Consider the following 14,761-nt stretch of genomic DNA (forward strand, 5'->3'; position numbering starts at 1 on the left):
GAGTAGGGCTGTCTATTCGGTTCGACCCGAACCGAAAAACCGCCGAATTTCCTCCGATTCGGCGGTTTCCGGTTCGGATGGAATCGAACTCAAAAAAAGGCAGGAAAAGGACGCGACAAATTTGGCGAGTTCGGGCGAACGCCGAATAAATTCGGCAGTTTCGGCGTTCCCTGAACCTGCCTTTTCCCGCTTTTAAAGGCCGCCCTGCCTGGTTTCTGGGAGTCCCAGGAAACTGGGAGGGGCAGGCGGGTCCCGCCCAGCAGCTGAGCATCGGACCGGGAGGGGGGGAAGTGCTCTGCGCTGCCTGGCCAGGCAGCGCAGAGCAAATTCAAGACCCACCGCCCCCCTTCCCAGGACTTCAGTGCCATAGAGTTCAATTGCCAAAGTGACGGTTTTCTCCAGGTGAACTGATCTCTATCGGCTGGGGATTCATTGTAATAGCAGGAGATCTCCAGCTAGTACCTGGAGGTTGGCAACCCTATTCTTAGTGTTTAAGGACACAAATTGTAAATGTTCACCTCGCTTCTTCCAGATAATCTTCAACAGAACTTTCTCCTTGCCAGACTATTTCCACGGGTTAGAAATTCACAAGTTCAGACTAGCTTTCTTCATGGCAAGACGTAATGCCCTAGACTCAGCTGAGACACAAGGGCGGTATGATAAAATTATTGCAGGAAAAAAAAATGAAAACCTCCCCTGCTAGGGGCCCTCAAGTAATTTGATGAAGGAAAGACACAGACATTCTGGGAATAGCACGACGCAGGATTCTGGCATTTGCCTTAGAAGCCAAAAAGGTTCCCAATTTCAGCAACAGGTAAGGCCTATTCTAGGTTCTGTTACACTTGTCGCTTTCTCTCATAGTTGGGAGGAGCATCTGCTGCCGTTTACTGTCATTTGGGAAACTGTTCCCTCTGGCTTGTAAGACTAGGTAAGATTACTCCTATTTTGATTCAAAGAGCATTTTATCGGACACCAGTACATTGTCCGAAAGAGGTTATTTGCATTTAGTTAAATGCAAAGAATGTCTAAATATGGAAATGTAAATGCAAATGGTTTTCATTAATATGAATGGGAGAATATGGCTTTTTGCAAGCATAGGCAAACTAGAAACTAAAAATATTGTTTTAGCTTGTGGAAACAAAATATTTTTGCTCAAGTAGCTGAATTATGGTGGGTTTCCCCATTGCCCAGAATTCAGATTTTACAAGGAATTAGAAAGTAGTACCGCATGGATGCATGTTATTTCTCAAAGAAAGTGGAAGTCTAGGAAAGGAAATTATTCGGAAGGGAAATACGAAACCAGTCTTTAAAAAAACTAATCTTTTGAGATACAAAATAAGAAAGAATTAAGTACATGGAAAGAAATAATTCAGATGGTTAGTTCAATAATTAATAGGGAGATCACACATTAAAAGGTTTACATGAAATCGCCATCTCTAGTATTTAATCATCCTACCCATACTTTCTGAAGTCAGTGACGATACTAGTGTTACATTAATTTAATACTACTGGATACTGTGTAGAACACAGAAGTGATGTCATGTCTGCACACAGTGCTCACAATTTATACCCGTCTCACACAACATGAAACTCAGCAAACACCGGGCACCAGCAAACACCGTGGCCTGCCAACTGGTTGGCATTCCTGATTCCCTCATTTTTACAGTCCCGGGTGGGCGGAAGAACCAGGAAGCTGATCACGCTGCTCTGGGGCTGCCATAGATGGTTGGTGAGCTGTGTTTGGCTTGGTGGTCACAAGCTTCGGGGACTCCGCTTATACAAGAACTTGCTCTTTATGTTTTCCAATTCCCTTTTTGGCTGAAAAGACATGCTGGTTGGGGGGGGGGAATGCCAGTCATCCATGCATACGGTTGCCGATAGAGATCAGTTCACCTGGAGAAAATGGCCGCTCTGGCAATTGGACTCTATGGCATTGAAGTCCCTCCCCTCCCCAAACCACGCCCTGCTCAGGCTCTGCCCTAAAAACCTCCCATCAGTGGCGAAGAGGGACCTGGAAACCCTATCAATGCACCTGCTTCTCTACAGGTGTCATAATGAATTTTCCCCATCTTAATGAATTTGACATGGGCTCATATAACCTGGTGAAGATGCACAAAGAACGGGATGCCCACAAGAGAAAATGTTAGCTAATTTCAGAAAAGTTGAGGGCAGCAGGAAAAGAGGAAGACCCAACAAGAGATAAATTGACTCAAAAAAAGGAAGCCACAGCCCTCAATTTGCAAGATCTGAGCAAGGCTGTCAAAGATGGGACATTTTGGAGGACGTTGATTCATCGGGTTGCCATGAGTCAGAAGCGACTTGACGGCACTTAACACACACACACACACACACACACACAATTTCAGAAAATGCAAAGTACATCAGGACTACTTACTCTTGGGAGAGCAGGCAAAACCGCACCCTCAAAGGAACCTCTCCTTACTTGGGGCTTTCTGAGATCTTTCGAATACAGATTTCCAGAACTTGTCATGTCCATTTTATTGTTATTGATTTTGACTGCCTTCAGCCACAGGGGCTTAAGGTACACACTTTTGTGTTTTAAATCCAGGCCAGCTGTTGCAAAGCTGCTGCCGCTCACAACATGTGCACAAGCAGAACTACACTGGATCAGCGGATTATCAGGTATAATTTAAAGAAAATGTTTAGATACTGTATGATTGAAAATTAGTGCAGGGATATGCATAGAAAACAACAGTTGCACAGCAATAGCTGGAACAAAAATGTAAACAGCTAGTATGCGGAAGTGGCTCACAGCCATACAGAGGATAAGTACTATATAGGCTGTGAACAAACAGCAGGAGATTTGTTTGAACTCCGCCAGAATTGCCAGATGCAATCTTCAACGACAGAGAATCTTTGCATTCTTACCTACAAACAATGATAGTCGCTTATATAGTTAATGTAATTAATTAAGTGTAGTTAAGTTGCATCTAATTAATAGTAACCCCTTAGGGCAGAGATGTCGAACTCAATTGTTGTGAGGGCCAGATATGGCAGAAATGTCACCTGGTCGGGCCAGGCCATGCTTTTAGGGTTGCTAACCTCCAGGTAATAGCAGAAGATCTCCTGCTATTACCACTGTTCTCCAGCTGATAGAGATCAGTTTGCCTGGAGAAAATGGCCGCTTTGGCAATTGGACTCTATGGCATTGAAGTCCCTCCCCTCCCCAAACTTCATCCGCCTCAGGCTCTGCCCCAAAAACCTCCCGCTGATAGCGAAGAGGGACCTGGCAACCCTACATGCTTTGCCACCCCAGATCGGGAGTGGGGTGTGTGTGGCTGCCTCAGCTGGCTCGTAGGCAGGATAAGAGCTCTCAAGGGGCCGGATCCGGCCTCGGGCCTTATGTTTGACACCCCTGCCTTAGGGGGTTTTTAAGGCAAGAGAGGAGCAGAGAGGAGCCATTGCCTGCCTCTGCATAATCTTCCTTGGTGGTCTCCCATCCAAATACAAACCATAGCTGACTTCTTAGCTTCCAAGTTCTAATAAACTCAGGCTAATCTTGGCTATTCAACCTGCTATAGCTTGTTCAGGTCATAAAATGGGCAATATGCAGACATTAACTTTATAATAAAATATTTTGCGTTTCTATGCCCACTTATTAGCACTATTGGAGTAGGAACACATTTTAAAAATTGTTTCTTAGTAATCCTTACAACAAATTTGCAAGGTATGTCTACATTACTACCCTACATTGAAGACAGAGGGAGAGAGTATGAAGTCGAAAGCCAAAGGATGAGAGCAAACTTGAAAAAGAGAGAAAAAGGAGTTCAGAAGAAATCTGGGGAAAGACAGGAAGCAAATATCACACATAGCTAAGCTTGCCAGGTCCCTCTTCGTCACCGGCAGGAGATTTTTTGGGCGGAGCCTGAGGAGGGTGGGGTTTGGAGAGGGGAGGGACTTCAATGCCATAGAGACCAATGGACAAAACAGCCATGTTCTCCAGGGCAACTGATCTCTATCGGCTGGAGATCAGTGGTAATAGCAGGAGATCTCCAGCTAGTACCTGGAGGTTTTCAAAACCAAAAACTCGTGCCAGCAATAGGAAGTTATGGAAAAAAGGCACTATTGGCATATACAAATATCAAATAGTACAATTAGTACAAAATAGAATGTTGCTAAATACTTTATAAGAACAATGCAAGAACATAAGAATTATATAAATTACAAGCAAAGCACAATCAATCCAATGAATTTTATGTATATGGAAATGGTTAATAATTTGAATGAGCAAAGTTATTTAATATTAAATTGCTCACCTGAATTATTTTCAGTCTTATTCTGTGAAAACGTTTACCGGAATGAATTAAGACAAGACAGGGTGCTGTAACAGGGTTGCCAGGTCCCTCTTCGCCACCAGTGGGAGGTTTTGGGGGCGGAGCCTGAGAAGGGCGGGGTTTGGGGAGGGGAGGGACTTCACTGCCATAGAGTCCAACTGCCAAATCGGCCATTTTCTCTAGATGAACTGATCTCTATCAGCTGGAGACCAGTTGTAATAGCAGGAGATCTCCAGCTAGTACCTGGAGGTTGGCAACTCTATGCTGTAATATAATTTTGTTCAAGCACTACTTGGGGAAGGGGTAGCAGAAAAAAATGTATAATCTTTTGACTAGTTTGAAGTTATCAGGTTGCAACTGAAATTAAGGAGGAAAAGCCCTTTTATGATCTCCAAACACTAATGCAACATCCAATCCAAGCTTTTGATTAAACCATTGAAGGAAAATTTTCCATTAAAAAAAATAAGGGTTTTTGTGTTTTTTCTAAAGGAAGCCTGTAGCTGCTCTTTCTTGGGGGAAAAGGTAGGGGTAAGGTCTCCCTTTCAAACCCTCAAGCGCAGACCACACAAAGATACTTTAACTGGTCAAAGCTCAGAAATTCCAAGAGGAAGTCCTGTGGACCAAAGAAAACAGCACTTTTTCCAGAAGAAACTATTTGTGGGACAAACCTAACTAAGGTTCTTAGAGCTCAAACCCTTCCTGAAGTGATCCGTCTAAATTGATTATCCACGTGCATAATTCCTTCACGTAAATGGATATTTACATTTAATTTTTTTACCGATAACACATTTGTTGATCTCTCAGAACACCTACTACGCAGTCAAATAAAAAACCAGACAATGTAATTCCCCTTTAAGCAAGTAGCAATTATGGCTAACTGCTGGACAAATCACCACCCCTACACCTTAGCCAAGTTAAATAAACCTAACAACTCTACCTTTTTGATATATGAAGAAAGAAATTCTATAAATCATGGGAATATAAGCATAAACAAGATCCACTTTCATAGCAGAATGATTTATTGAGATTTCCAAACCTTTCTTAGCAACCAACCAACTACAAGCCTTAGGGTAAAGAAAAGGCACGTAAGAAATCTTCAGTTAAGGTACTTACAAAAATATCAGTCACAGTCTTGAAGAATCCTGTGAAGTATCTATTCTAATATCTACCGAAATAGAAAAGGCCAATCCTTTTATCACAGAGGCTATGAAGAGCACTTGGAAATGGAGATGACTTATCTGTAGCAAAATCTTACTCTGAAGCTTATACAAGCAAATTATGTGGATACAAGAGTTAGCAATGATAAAACATTTTTAAAAATCAAGCATTTATTTCTTTGCCAGGCGCCCTAGTGATTTATTTCTTTAACCACTGCCTCCGAAATGCCAATTCTGGCAGCTATATTATGGGTTTGCAGTAGGGTTGCCAGGTCCCTCTTCGCTACTGACGGGAGGTTTTAGGGGGGGTGGCTGAGGTGGATGGGGTTTGGGGAGGGAATTCAATGCCATAGAGTCCAGTTGCCAAAGCGGTCATTTTCTCCAGGTGAACTGATCTCTATCAGCTGGAGATCAGTTGTAATAGCAGGAGATCTCCAGCTACTACCTGGAGGTTTAGAAAAACAGTACAGGAAACTGTATATACACAAAGTGCAAATATTTATAAGCTACTGAGGTGAAACATAGACCATATACGTGACTTATATACAACACAATTATATACAATATGTACAGTTCACACAAAAAATGTAGAGAGATTTCCAAAGGTCTCAACTGAGTACCACAAATATATAGAGGAAGTTCCAAAGGTCTCAACTGAGTACCAAATGAATGCTAATATTGTAATCCTTGTGTAAAGTTCATATAGAGCCACAATCATCGATGGATACGGCCGTTTCAGATCCACAGCAGTGGAAATCTTTCTTCAGTCCTTAATACAATAGTGCTGTTACATATTCATCATTCCTTCCCACACAGGGTAAGTATGAGCAATCAGACGTCAGTAAAGTACATCACATAGTGCAGCTAGGACTGAAGAAAGATTTCCACTGCTGTGGATCTGAAACGGCCGTATCCATCGATGATTGTGGCTCTATATGAACTTTACACAAGGATTACAATATTAGCATTCATTTGGTACTCAGTTGAGACCTTTGGAACTTCCTCTATATATTTGTGGTACTCAGTTGAGACCTTTGGAAATCTCTCTACATTTTTTGTGTGAACTATACATATTGTATATAATTGTGTTGTATATAAGTCACGTATATGGTCTATGTTTCACCTCAGTAGCTTATAAATATTTGCACTTTGTGTATATACAGTTTCCTGTACTGTTTTTCTAAACCTTTTGGTACGAGTACAGAGGTGCCGTTTTTCTCCCCACTACCTGGAGGTTGGCAACCCTAGCTTGCAGAAGTCTACTGAACACAATATGAAGGTGTCAGCTGGTTGAAGGCTGATGGGGGAAATATCTCATTGGTGCTTATTGTGTTTGGGAAAGGTAGACTACACATGGAAGGAGGAGGGAGCGGCTGAACAGCTAGATAGTTAAGGGCCTATGAGTTAGAATTGGCAAAGAATTGTCTAAGGCCTCTGCCTTAGTTGAGGACACTGCATGGTGAAACCTAGTTGAGGGAAGGAAACTCCTAAGGCCTCTGCCATGCAGTTGAGGACACTGCATGGTGAAACCTAGTTGAGGGAAGGAAACTCCTTGCAACTAGAGCCAAATTATTTAACAAGCACCCTCCGACAATCTCATCAGATCTCAGAAGCTAACCAGGGTTGGTACTTGGATGGGAGACCACCAAGGAAGACTCTGCAGAGGAAGGCAGGGGTAAACCATCTCTGCTTCTTGCTTGCCTTGAAAGCCCCTTGCTGGGGTCGCCATAAGTCAGCTACAACTTGAAGGCACTTGTCTACGTATCTGACAACAATCCAAATAATGTGGAGCACAACAGGGTGTTGTTATCAGCAAAGGGGTTTTCGCAAGTACTTTTTAAGCATACTCCTGACTCTGTCATTGAAATGCCCTATCACAAGCTGCTTTTGAAGTCCCCATCAGTTTCAAAACAGGATTGGCAAGAAGCATGGGGAACAGCTGTTGGAGACTGTCACGGACCTACGAAGGTGGGAAATTTAAAAAGATTCCATACTCAGAAAGATTATGTTCGTGCTCATTGGGAGAGGTGGAAACAACCAAGCATATGATTCTGAGATGCCCACATCACAAGGAGGCCAGGTTAAAATATCTTCAGCCTGTGCTAGATGGCTTTCTGGGCGAACCCGATGAAATGAGATTGGAAAACTTATTGTCCGATAAAAATCACTGAGCATCCAGACAAGTTGCTAAATTTTGCCTCGGGATATGTAAAAATCGGGAAACAATAGTAAAACCGTTGTAAAGTTTTAGACTTTTATTCTTTGTTGTTTTGAATCATTGTTTTAAATCTGGAACTTTTGTTAAATCTTGTTATAACTTTTGTTATACTGGTCAAAGACCGCAATAAAATTTTTATAAAATTTTATGAGACCTACCAAGGTACACAGAAGTAGTCAGACTTCTCTTTGGATACAAAGCCACTGCTTTGTCAGTAACCCCTTTTGTTTCAATGGAAGGTTCCTTTCACTTCAGCTTCTCTTGACCTACTGTAGGTATCGCAAATGTGGGGACTGACTAGTACATCTTGAACAAGATTAATTTCTTTCCAGTGGAAATTCAGAGCTGATGATGTGATATAAATTGCATGCATACATCAAAATGAGCAGACAAAATCTTCGTTGTGTTACTCGAGGAAGCTAAAAGAACAACAACAAAAGCACTGATTTAGGAACCCACGTACAGCCAGATGCCCATTTTTTAGTGCCAATAAGATGGACTTCAAACTTTTCCCCAGCAACTACGACCTCACACGCCAAGGAAAGATCATCAACTAAAGCAAGGCTATAATTTGGAGAGCATTTAGTTTAAATCTACACCCCCTCCCCAAAAAAAAACACCACCTCTCCTGTTTGAGTCAAGGAAAGCAGCATGGAATATAATGACCCCTCCTGAAAATAACTACTCAAAAGTATGATCCTTCACTGTGCATATAACGTTATTTAAAAATAACTGCCAAAAAACGTTCCTGAAAGTCAAGGCAAATAGTTTATTTACACCAGCTTCTGGAATTGATTTACCTCTGACAACATGGGAAATGATTTCATTACCTATGAAGGTTTGTCAAAATGTTCATCAACATCAAAAGTAATTACTGTTGCTTAGAAGTCTTCTTTCCTGGATTATATTATATTTTCTTCCAATATTTTATATCGTTGGAGAAAACATCTCTTCATTAATTTTGCAATGAAGTATCAATTTCTCCAGGTTATACTGAGTTCTAGATTTTTCTCTTTTAGGAATAAATACACACTACAATTCTGTGCCAAACATGCATAATTAACACTTTAAAAAACGAGTGTTTGTAGTTTAGGCTTCCTACAATTTTTCCTCCCCTGCCAGCTAGTTTACATTGCTATCTTATCATGACAGGAAAATAAATAACAAACTTTATCTCAAAAGTCCCTTTGCAGGTGTGTCCATGTGGTTGTTTTCAGTGGTAATTTTAGCTTTCAGCATGATCAATATATGCAGGTCAGAGGATTAATAGTTGTATTGGGTACAGTCTTTAAAAGAATGGATTTACCTCTGACAACTTGGAAAATTATTTCACTATCTATGAATGTTTGTCCAAGAACCAAGTTCACTAATTCACCAAATCATAAATTTTGTAAGCCAATTTAATAAAATGCATCATAATAGCTTTACTGAAGCTTATTTTTAAATAATGAATTGTGATTCCCCCCACCCCCATTATTCAATTCATTGGCAGTTCATAGATCACAGCGTCTATGGCTGAAATCATTGTGATTTCATTAGCACAAAATTATTGAAATGCCCATTAAATATCTTTTATTTTTAAGTGAAATACATACTATATAAAGTCAAAAGAAATTAGTGAAAACAACAGCAACAACTAAGCAGCGAAACTATTTAAAGGACAATGATTTGCACAATATTTATGTTAATAAGTAGGGTCACCAGGTCCCTCTTTGCCACCGGCGGGAGATTTTTGGGGCAAAGCCTGAGGAGGGTGGGGTTTGGGGAAGGGAGGGACTTCAATGCCATAGAGTCCAATTGCTGAAGCAGCCATTTTCTCCAGGTGAGTGGATCTCTATCGGCTGGAGATCAGTTGTAATAGCAGGAGATCTCCAGCTAGAACCTGGAGGTTGGCAACCCTATTAATAAGAGACTGCTGGACACAAACTAACCTAAGTAGAAAGCCAGACCGATAACTTGACAGTACAAACAATAATTTAAAATACAAATTGGATTGCATTCAGTACAACAGACAAGGTTCAGTGATGTGAGTTTCCAAGAAACCTTTGAACTGGAAAAATTGTCCAGAAAATTATCCAATGCAAATCAATTGGTCTCTGATTTAGCACGCTTTTTTACTTAAAATTTTATAAGTACACAACAAAAACTTTATATGCTGAGTATCTCAAAAGATTATCCAAAAGTAGCTATCCTGTTTAAATAATAATAAAGTGCATTTTAAATGGTTTAAATAGGGGTCAGTGGGTGATATTTAATAAATACGCTTCTTAGTGATAATCATCTGAAAATACCTCACTACAACTATGAACTGTCCAGTTTGACTGGTACTGTATCCATTGATTAGGTTACCAACTAATTTTATAGAGGGAGGGGAATCAAATTTTTTTTAAATCAGAAACAATTCCACAGAAAAATACGGTAATGGAAAATTATCAAGCCTACTGGCCTAAAAGACTTACAGCGCATTCCTGAGCAAAATGGCTGAGCCAGTTATAGGCGGCAGCGTGGCTGCGCTGCCTCCAAAGGTGGTTTCACACACACACCCGGGGCCGAAACCTCCTCATGGCAGGAAAAATCCGTGCAACCCTTCATAGGGTTGCACGGGAGATATGCCACCTAAAAGCTTTGTAAACTACTTGAGGATGAAATGTGGGAAATAAAATCTTTCAAATAAAGCCACAATTGGAATCCAGCTTCAAAACGAAGGAGGAGGAGAGTTGGTTTTTATACCCTGGTTTTCTCTACCATAAGGAGTAGTATCAAAGCGGCTTACAATCACCTTTCCTTCCCCCTGCCACAACAGGCACCTTGTGAGGTAGGTGAGGCTGAGAGAGTTCTGAGAGAACTGTGACTGGCCCAAGGCCACCCAGCAGGCTTCATGGGGAGGAGTGGGGAATCAAACTTGGATCTCCAGTTTAGAGTCTGCCACTCTTAACCACTACACCACACAGGCATGGATCCTACCATTCCGAACATGGAATGCTCTTACGGGGTCATGGGACGCACACAAAGGAATACTCCTGTGGAAGGGGGGGTGTTGAAGTGAGGAGGGACAAAGAGGTGAAATCTCTCCTCCTTTCTCTTCCCCACTGAGGAAAGAGGTCGATTTCATCCCCTTGTCCCTTCTCACTTCAGTCCACTGACCAGCAGAACCTATCCAATCACGGAGATCTCATGGAATGATCCTTTTGGCTGCAACAATAGAGAAGAACACAGGAAAATACCTTCTGGGCATGGATGTTCGGATATATCACCATTGTTTGGAAGCTGGGAGGAAGAGAAAGAGAAGCATGCAAGTCTGCAGTTCATTTGTCAGTACTGAGCCAGATACCGAATTCAGAATAAATTATGCCAGCAGAAAAAAATGTATGCCATTCCATGTATCCACCATATCAATTTCCAAAATTCATTCAAAAACCATTTGATTTTTCTTCGTGCAAACAGGCTTTCCTGTGCAGCTTTCATTGCAGCTCAAATATCAGAATTATGAATTTAAAGTGACATTTTCTTAATTTTAAACTTTCTGTAAAGAACTGATCACAGGGTGCACAATCTGGGGGGCGGGAGGCAGTGTGTGGCCATCGTTTGTACAAATGCATCTTTTAAGTATAAATTATTCTTTGAGCGAACGGTATTCCTTACAGCGAAATGCAAGGGAAGGTGGGAGAATTGGAGCAGGATGCTGCAAGCCCTCGACATGATGGCATTCACGTGACTCGATTTCACCTCCAAAAGTATTGCCTTCCATTGGCTGATAGTCATTCAAAAATCCGAACGCATAACTTTGAAGATTATTACCTTCTTAAGATTTTCACTGGGTAGTTCTGCTGTACATACAGGCACGGTTACCGCTCTCTCTTTATAGGGACTCCTACCATTCTAAAAATACTGTCCCACAGCTGTTTAAAATTTATTTTTTTAGACCATAGCACCACTGTTTGGTTGTTTCCAATTTCTAAAACCACAAATAGTAAAAGTGTACTCAGTCTACTGCAAACATAAATAGCAAATGCACGCTTCAGCACTTTTAAAAGGATATGGAAATTGGCAACAAAAATGCAGTTCATGTTGAAAATTTACGAGAGCCTTGCCATATTTCTTCAGAAATACAATCAGGTAAAATTAGGAAGATCTCTACTAGCTGGGTGGCATTTTTGCATATATGTGTTTCTTTTTTAAAAAATGAAAGACATTCATTATGCAATTTCTGGCACTTGATAAAATACAGCAATGGTACCTTTGCTAAAACCACACTTTCTCCAGTTATGTTTAGCATTATACAAATATCTTTCACCTTAGATATCCTCTGGCATTAATACGTTTTATCAAAATCCTCCTGCTCTGCTTTTCATTACAAAATTATTCCTATTATGAAACATACAGTTGTCATGTTCGCCCAGATGCCCGTGGAGCAATACAGCAAACATATTTTCAACAAAGCTAATTCCATAGTTAATGCCATTCATACCGCTGCAATCTTATTTAGCTATTTCCAATATTAATATATTCATATTTCAAAAGCTGCTGTCTGTTACAGAGCAAGAAAATCATGTTTGCATGATAACTTACAATTCTCTTTACAGTCTGCCAAGATGGTAGATTTTAGGAACGTTCAGGGAATATTGCCATAGGTTAAAAATCAACTTATTTTCAGCAGACATCAAAATGGCCTGACCAAACCTATTTACAGATGGCTCCATGAGACACAAACAGTAAGCAGGAAGACATCACAACCCCACTCTGCATCCTGATCTTGCCCATTAGTACTCCCAAGCTCAAAGCAGTTGCTCATGCATATACCCATCTTCAATGAACTGGGGGGGGGGGGACAACCTAATCTCTTTGGAATCTTCTGGCTACATAACGTGTGGCTTACAATGTGTTGCAAACACGCATGCACCCCACCACTCCACTCAGCCAAGCGTGAAGCCTTCTTCTGTAGCAAGGAGCCTTCCTCTGATGGAGGAGAAACTTTGTGGGCACCAGGAAAGAGGCACAGGGGCATTTTAAATAATCAAAATGTAATATTACAGATGGGAAACTATGAGGAACCTCCTTATGCTCCTTATGTATTTACCCCACAATTAACAAGTATGGGAAAGGGGAGAGGCTGAGGTGATCCTGGGAAGCATCATGGCTCCAGAGCTCTCAGGGGCACACCAGCACCCGTTTGGAGGATCCTCTCATTTGGAGACCCCAACTGACCAGCAGGCAAGAACAGCTGGAAAAGGGCAAGCTCTCACTGACCTGGCACCGGCCTTCCAAGGGTTCCTCTATCGTGAGTTTCTGGCGATGGAAAGTGCTGTCAAGTCAAAGCCAACTTCGTAGGGTTTTCAAAGCAAGAGACAAATAACCACGTTTTGCCATTGTCTGCCCCTCTGTAGCAACCCTGGACTTCCTTGGTGAACACATGAAGCTGCCTTATACTGAATCAGACCCTTGGTCCATCAAAGTCAGTTTTGTCTACTCAGACCAGCAGCGGCTCTCCAGGGTCTCAGGCAGGGGTCTTTCACATCACCTACTTGCCTAGTCCCTTTAACTGGAGATGCCAGGGATTGAACCTGGGACCTTCTGCATGCAAAGCAGATGCTCTGCCACTGAGCCATGGCCCCTCCCCTCCTTGGATGGTGGTGTCCAAACCAAGCACTAATCAATGCCAACCGCGGCTGAGCTTCCAAGATCTGATGAGATCGAGCTAGTCTGGACCATCTAGGTCAGGGCAGCACAAGTCTTCACCTCTTGATAAAATATGAATTCCGGATGTCATAATGCACTAGGATAGCCTTCTCCCATACACATTTGCCCATCCATTTACTCAAATCATCCACTGAAGTCTTGCTCCAGATGCTCCTGTGAGGTAATGATCAAGGATAGGGCCTTTTTAACGGAGGCACCAAGTCTTTGAAACCTCCTACTCAGACATGTCTGCTTGGCATTTATACTTCTATCGTCTTTCTACCAAGTGAAAACTGTTTTTAGTTCCCTGGACATTTACTAAAAAGACACCATTATTTTTGCCTGATTTTGCTGATGTGGTTTTTGCTGCTGTTTCTGATTTCATTTTGTCCATGGAGAAGGGCTTTTAATAAGTTTGTTTTAAGCTTTTTTATTGTAAGCTTCCTTGCACATATACCACAGAAAGGTGGGAAGTGGTTTGAAATATTTTAAATAAAATCAGATACTGAAAACAATTATATTATTTCAAAATAAATTTCAGAAGAGCGATTAAGTTGTGCTTGATGAAACAGGCTTCAAAAGTTCATGCCACAACCAATGCATTTGTGGGTTTCTAATACCCCACAGCATTTCTTGTAGGTTTCAAAAGACACTGTCGCAACTAAGTACTTAACTAAATGCCTTGAGCCACAAGAAAAGACCAAATATAAATATTTCAATTAATTAATAATATACACCGTATTTTAACCAATTAAATACATTGGAGTGGATTCTCTTGCTTCACTCCTGCCAATTCCCTCTTCTCTCTGCAGACTCTCCACGCCACATCTCAGGCAATTCCAAATGGTCTCCCGTGGCTCAAGGGCAGCATTGCTGGGGCAGAACAAAAAGGGGAGGTGGAAGTCGAGCCTTTATAATATAAACCCCTTGTAACTTATTCATGCACATGGTAATGCTGAATGCATATTACACTAATGTGATACTTCTTTGCTTTGTAAAAAAAAAAGGTTATGCTAGCTATAATTGCTTATGTCTTAATTTTGCTCTCTTGTTCATTTTGCTCTGTCATTCTTCAGCTTTGTGAATGCCAGCCCCCTTTCCAATATTCAGCATGAAGAGTCGTAGCTGCTGTTACCATAGAGCATAAAGACTCTCTGTAGTTTATGTGGGTTTTGTGTAAGTCAATAAAGTATTAAAGGGCTCAGGAATAGCTCTGATCCAGTATTTCTTTTAATTGCATTATTTTTATTAACCCAACAGATCTGAGTGTGTGGGCAAGACCACTACATATGGGGAAATGGCTCCTGTTTCTCCTTTGCATTTGCAGTATAATTCATTCTGTGTAATCTTTGAGGCATTATATATCATCCTAGTCATAATCTTGCATCAACGATATATTGAGACAATTTTGGTCT

The sequence above is a fragment of the Euleptes europaea genome, chromosome 10 (assembly GCF_029931775.1).
Source record: "Euleptes europaea isolate rEulEur1 chromosome 10, rEulEur1.hap1, whole genome shotgun sequence".
NCBI classification, from domain to species: domain Eukaryota; kingdom Metazoa; phylum Chordata; class Lepidosauria; order Squamata; family Sphaerodactylidae; genus Euleptes; species Euleptes europaea.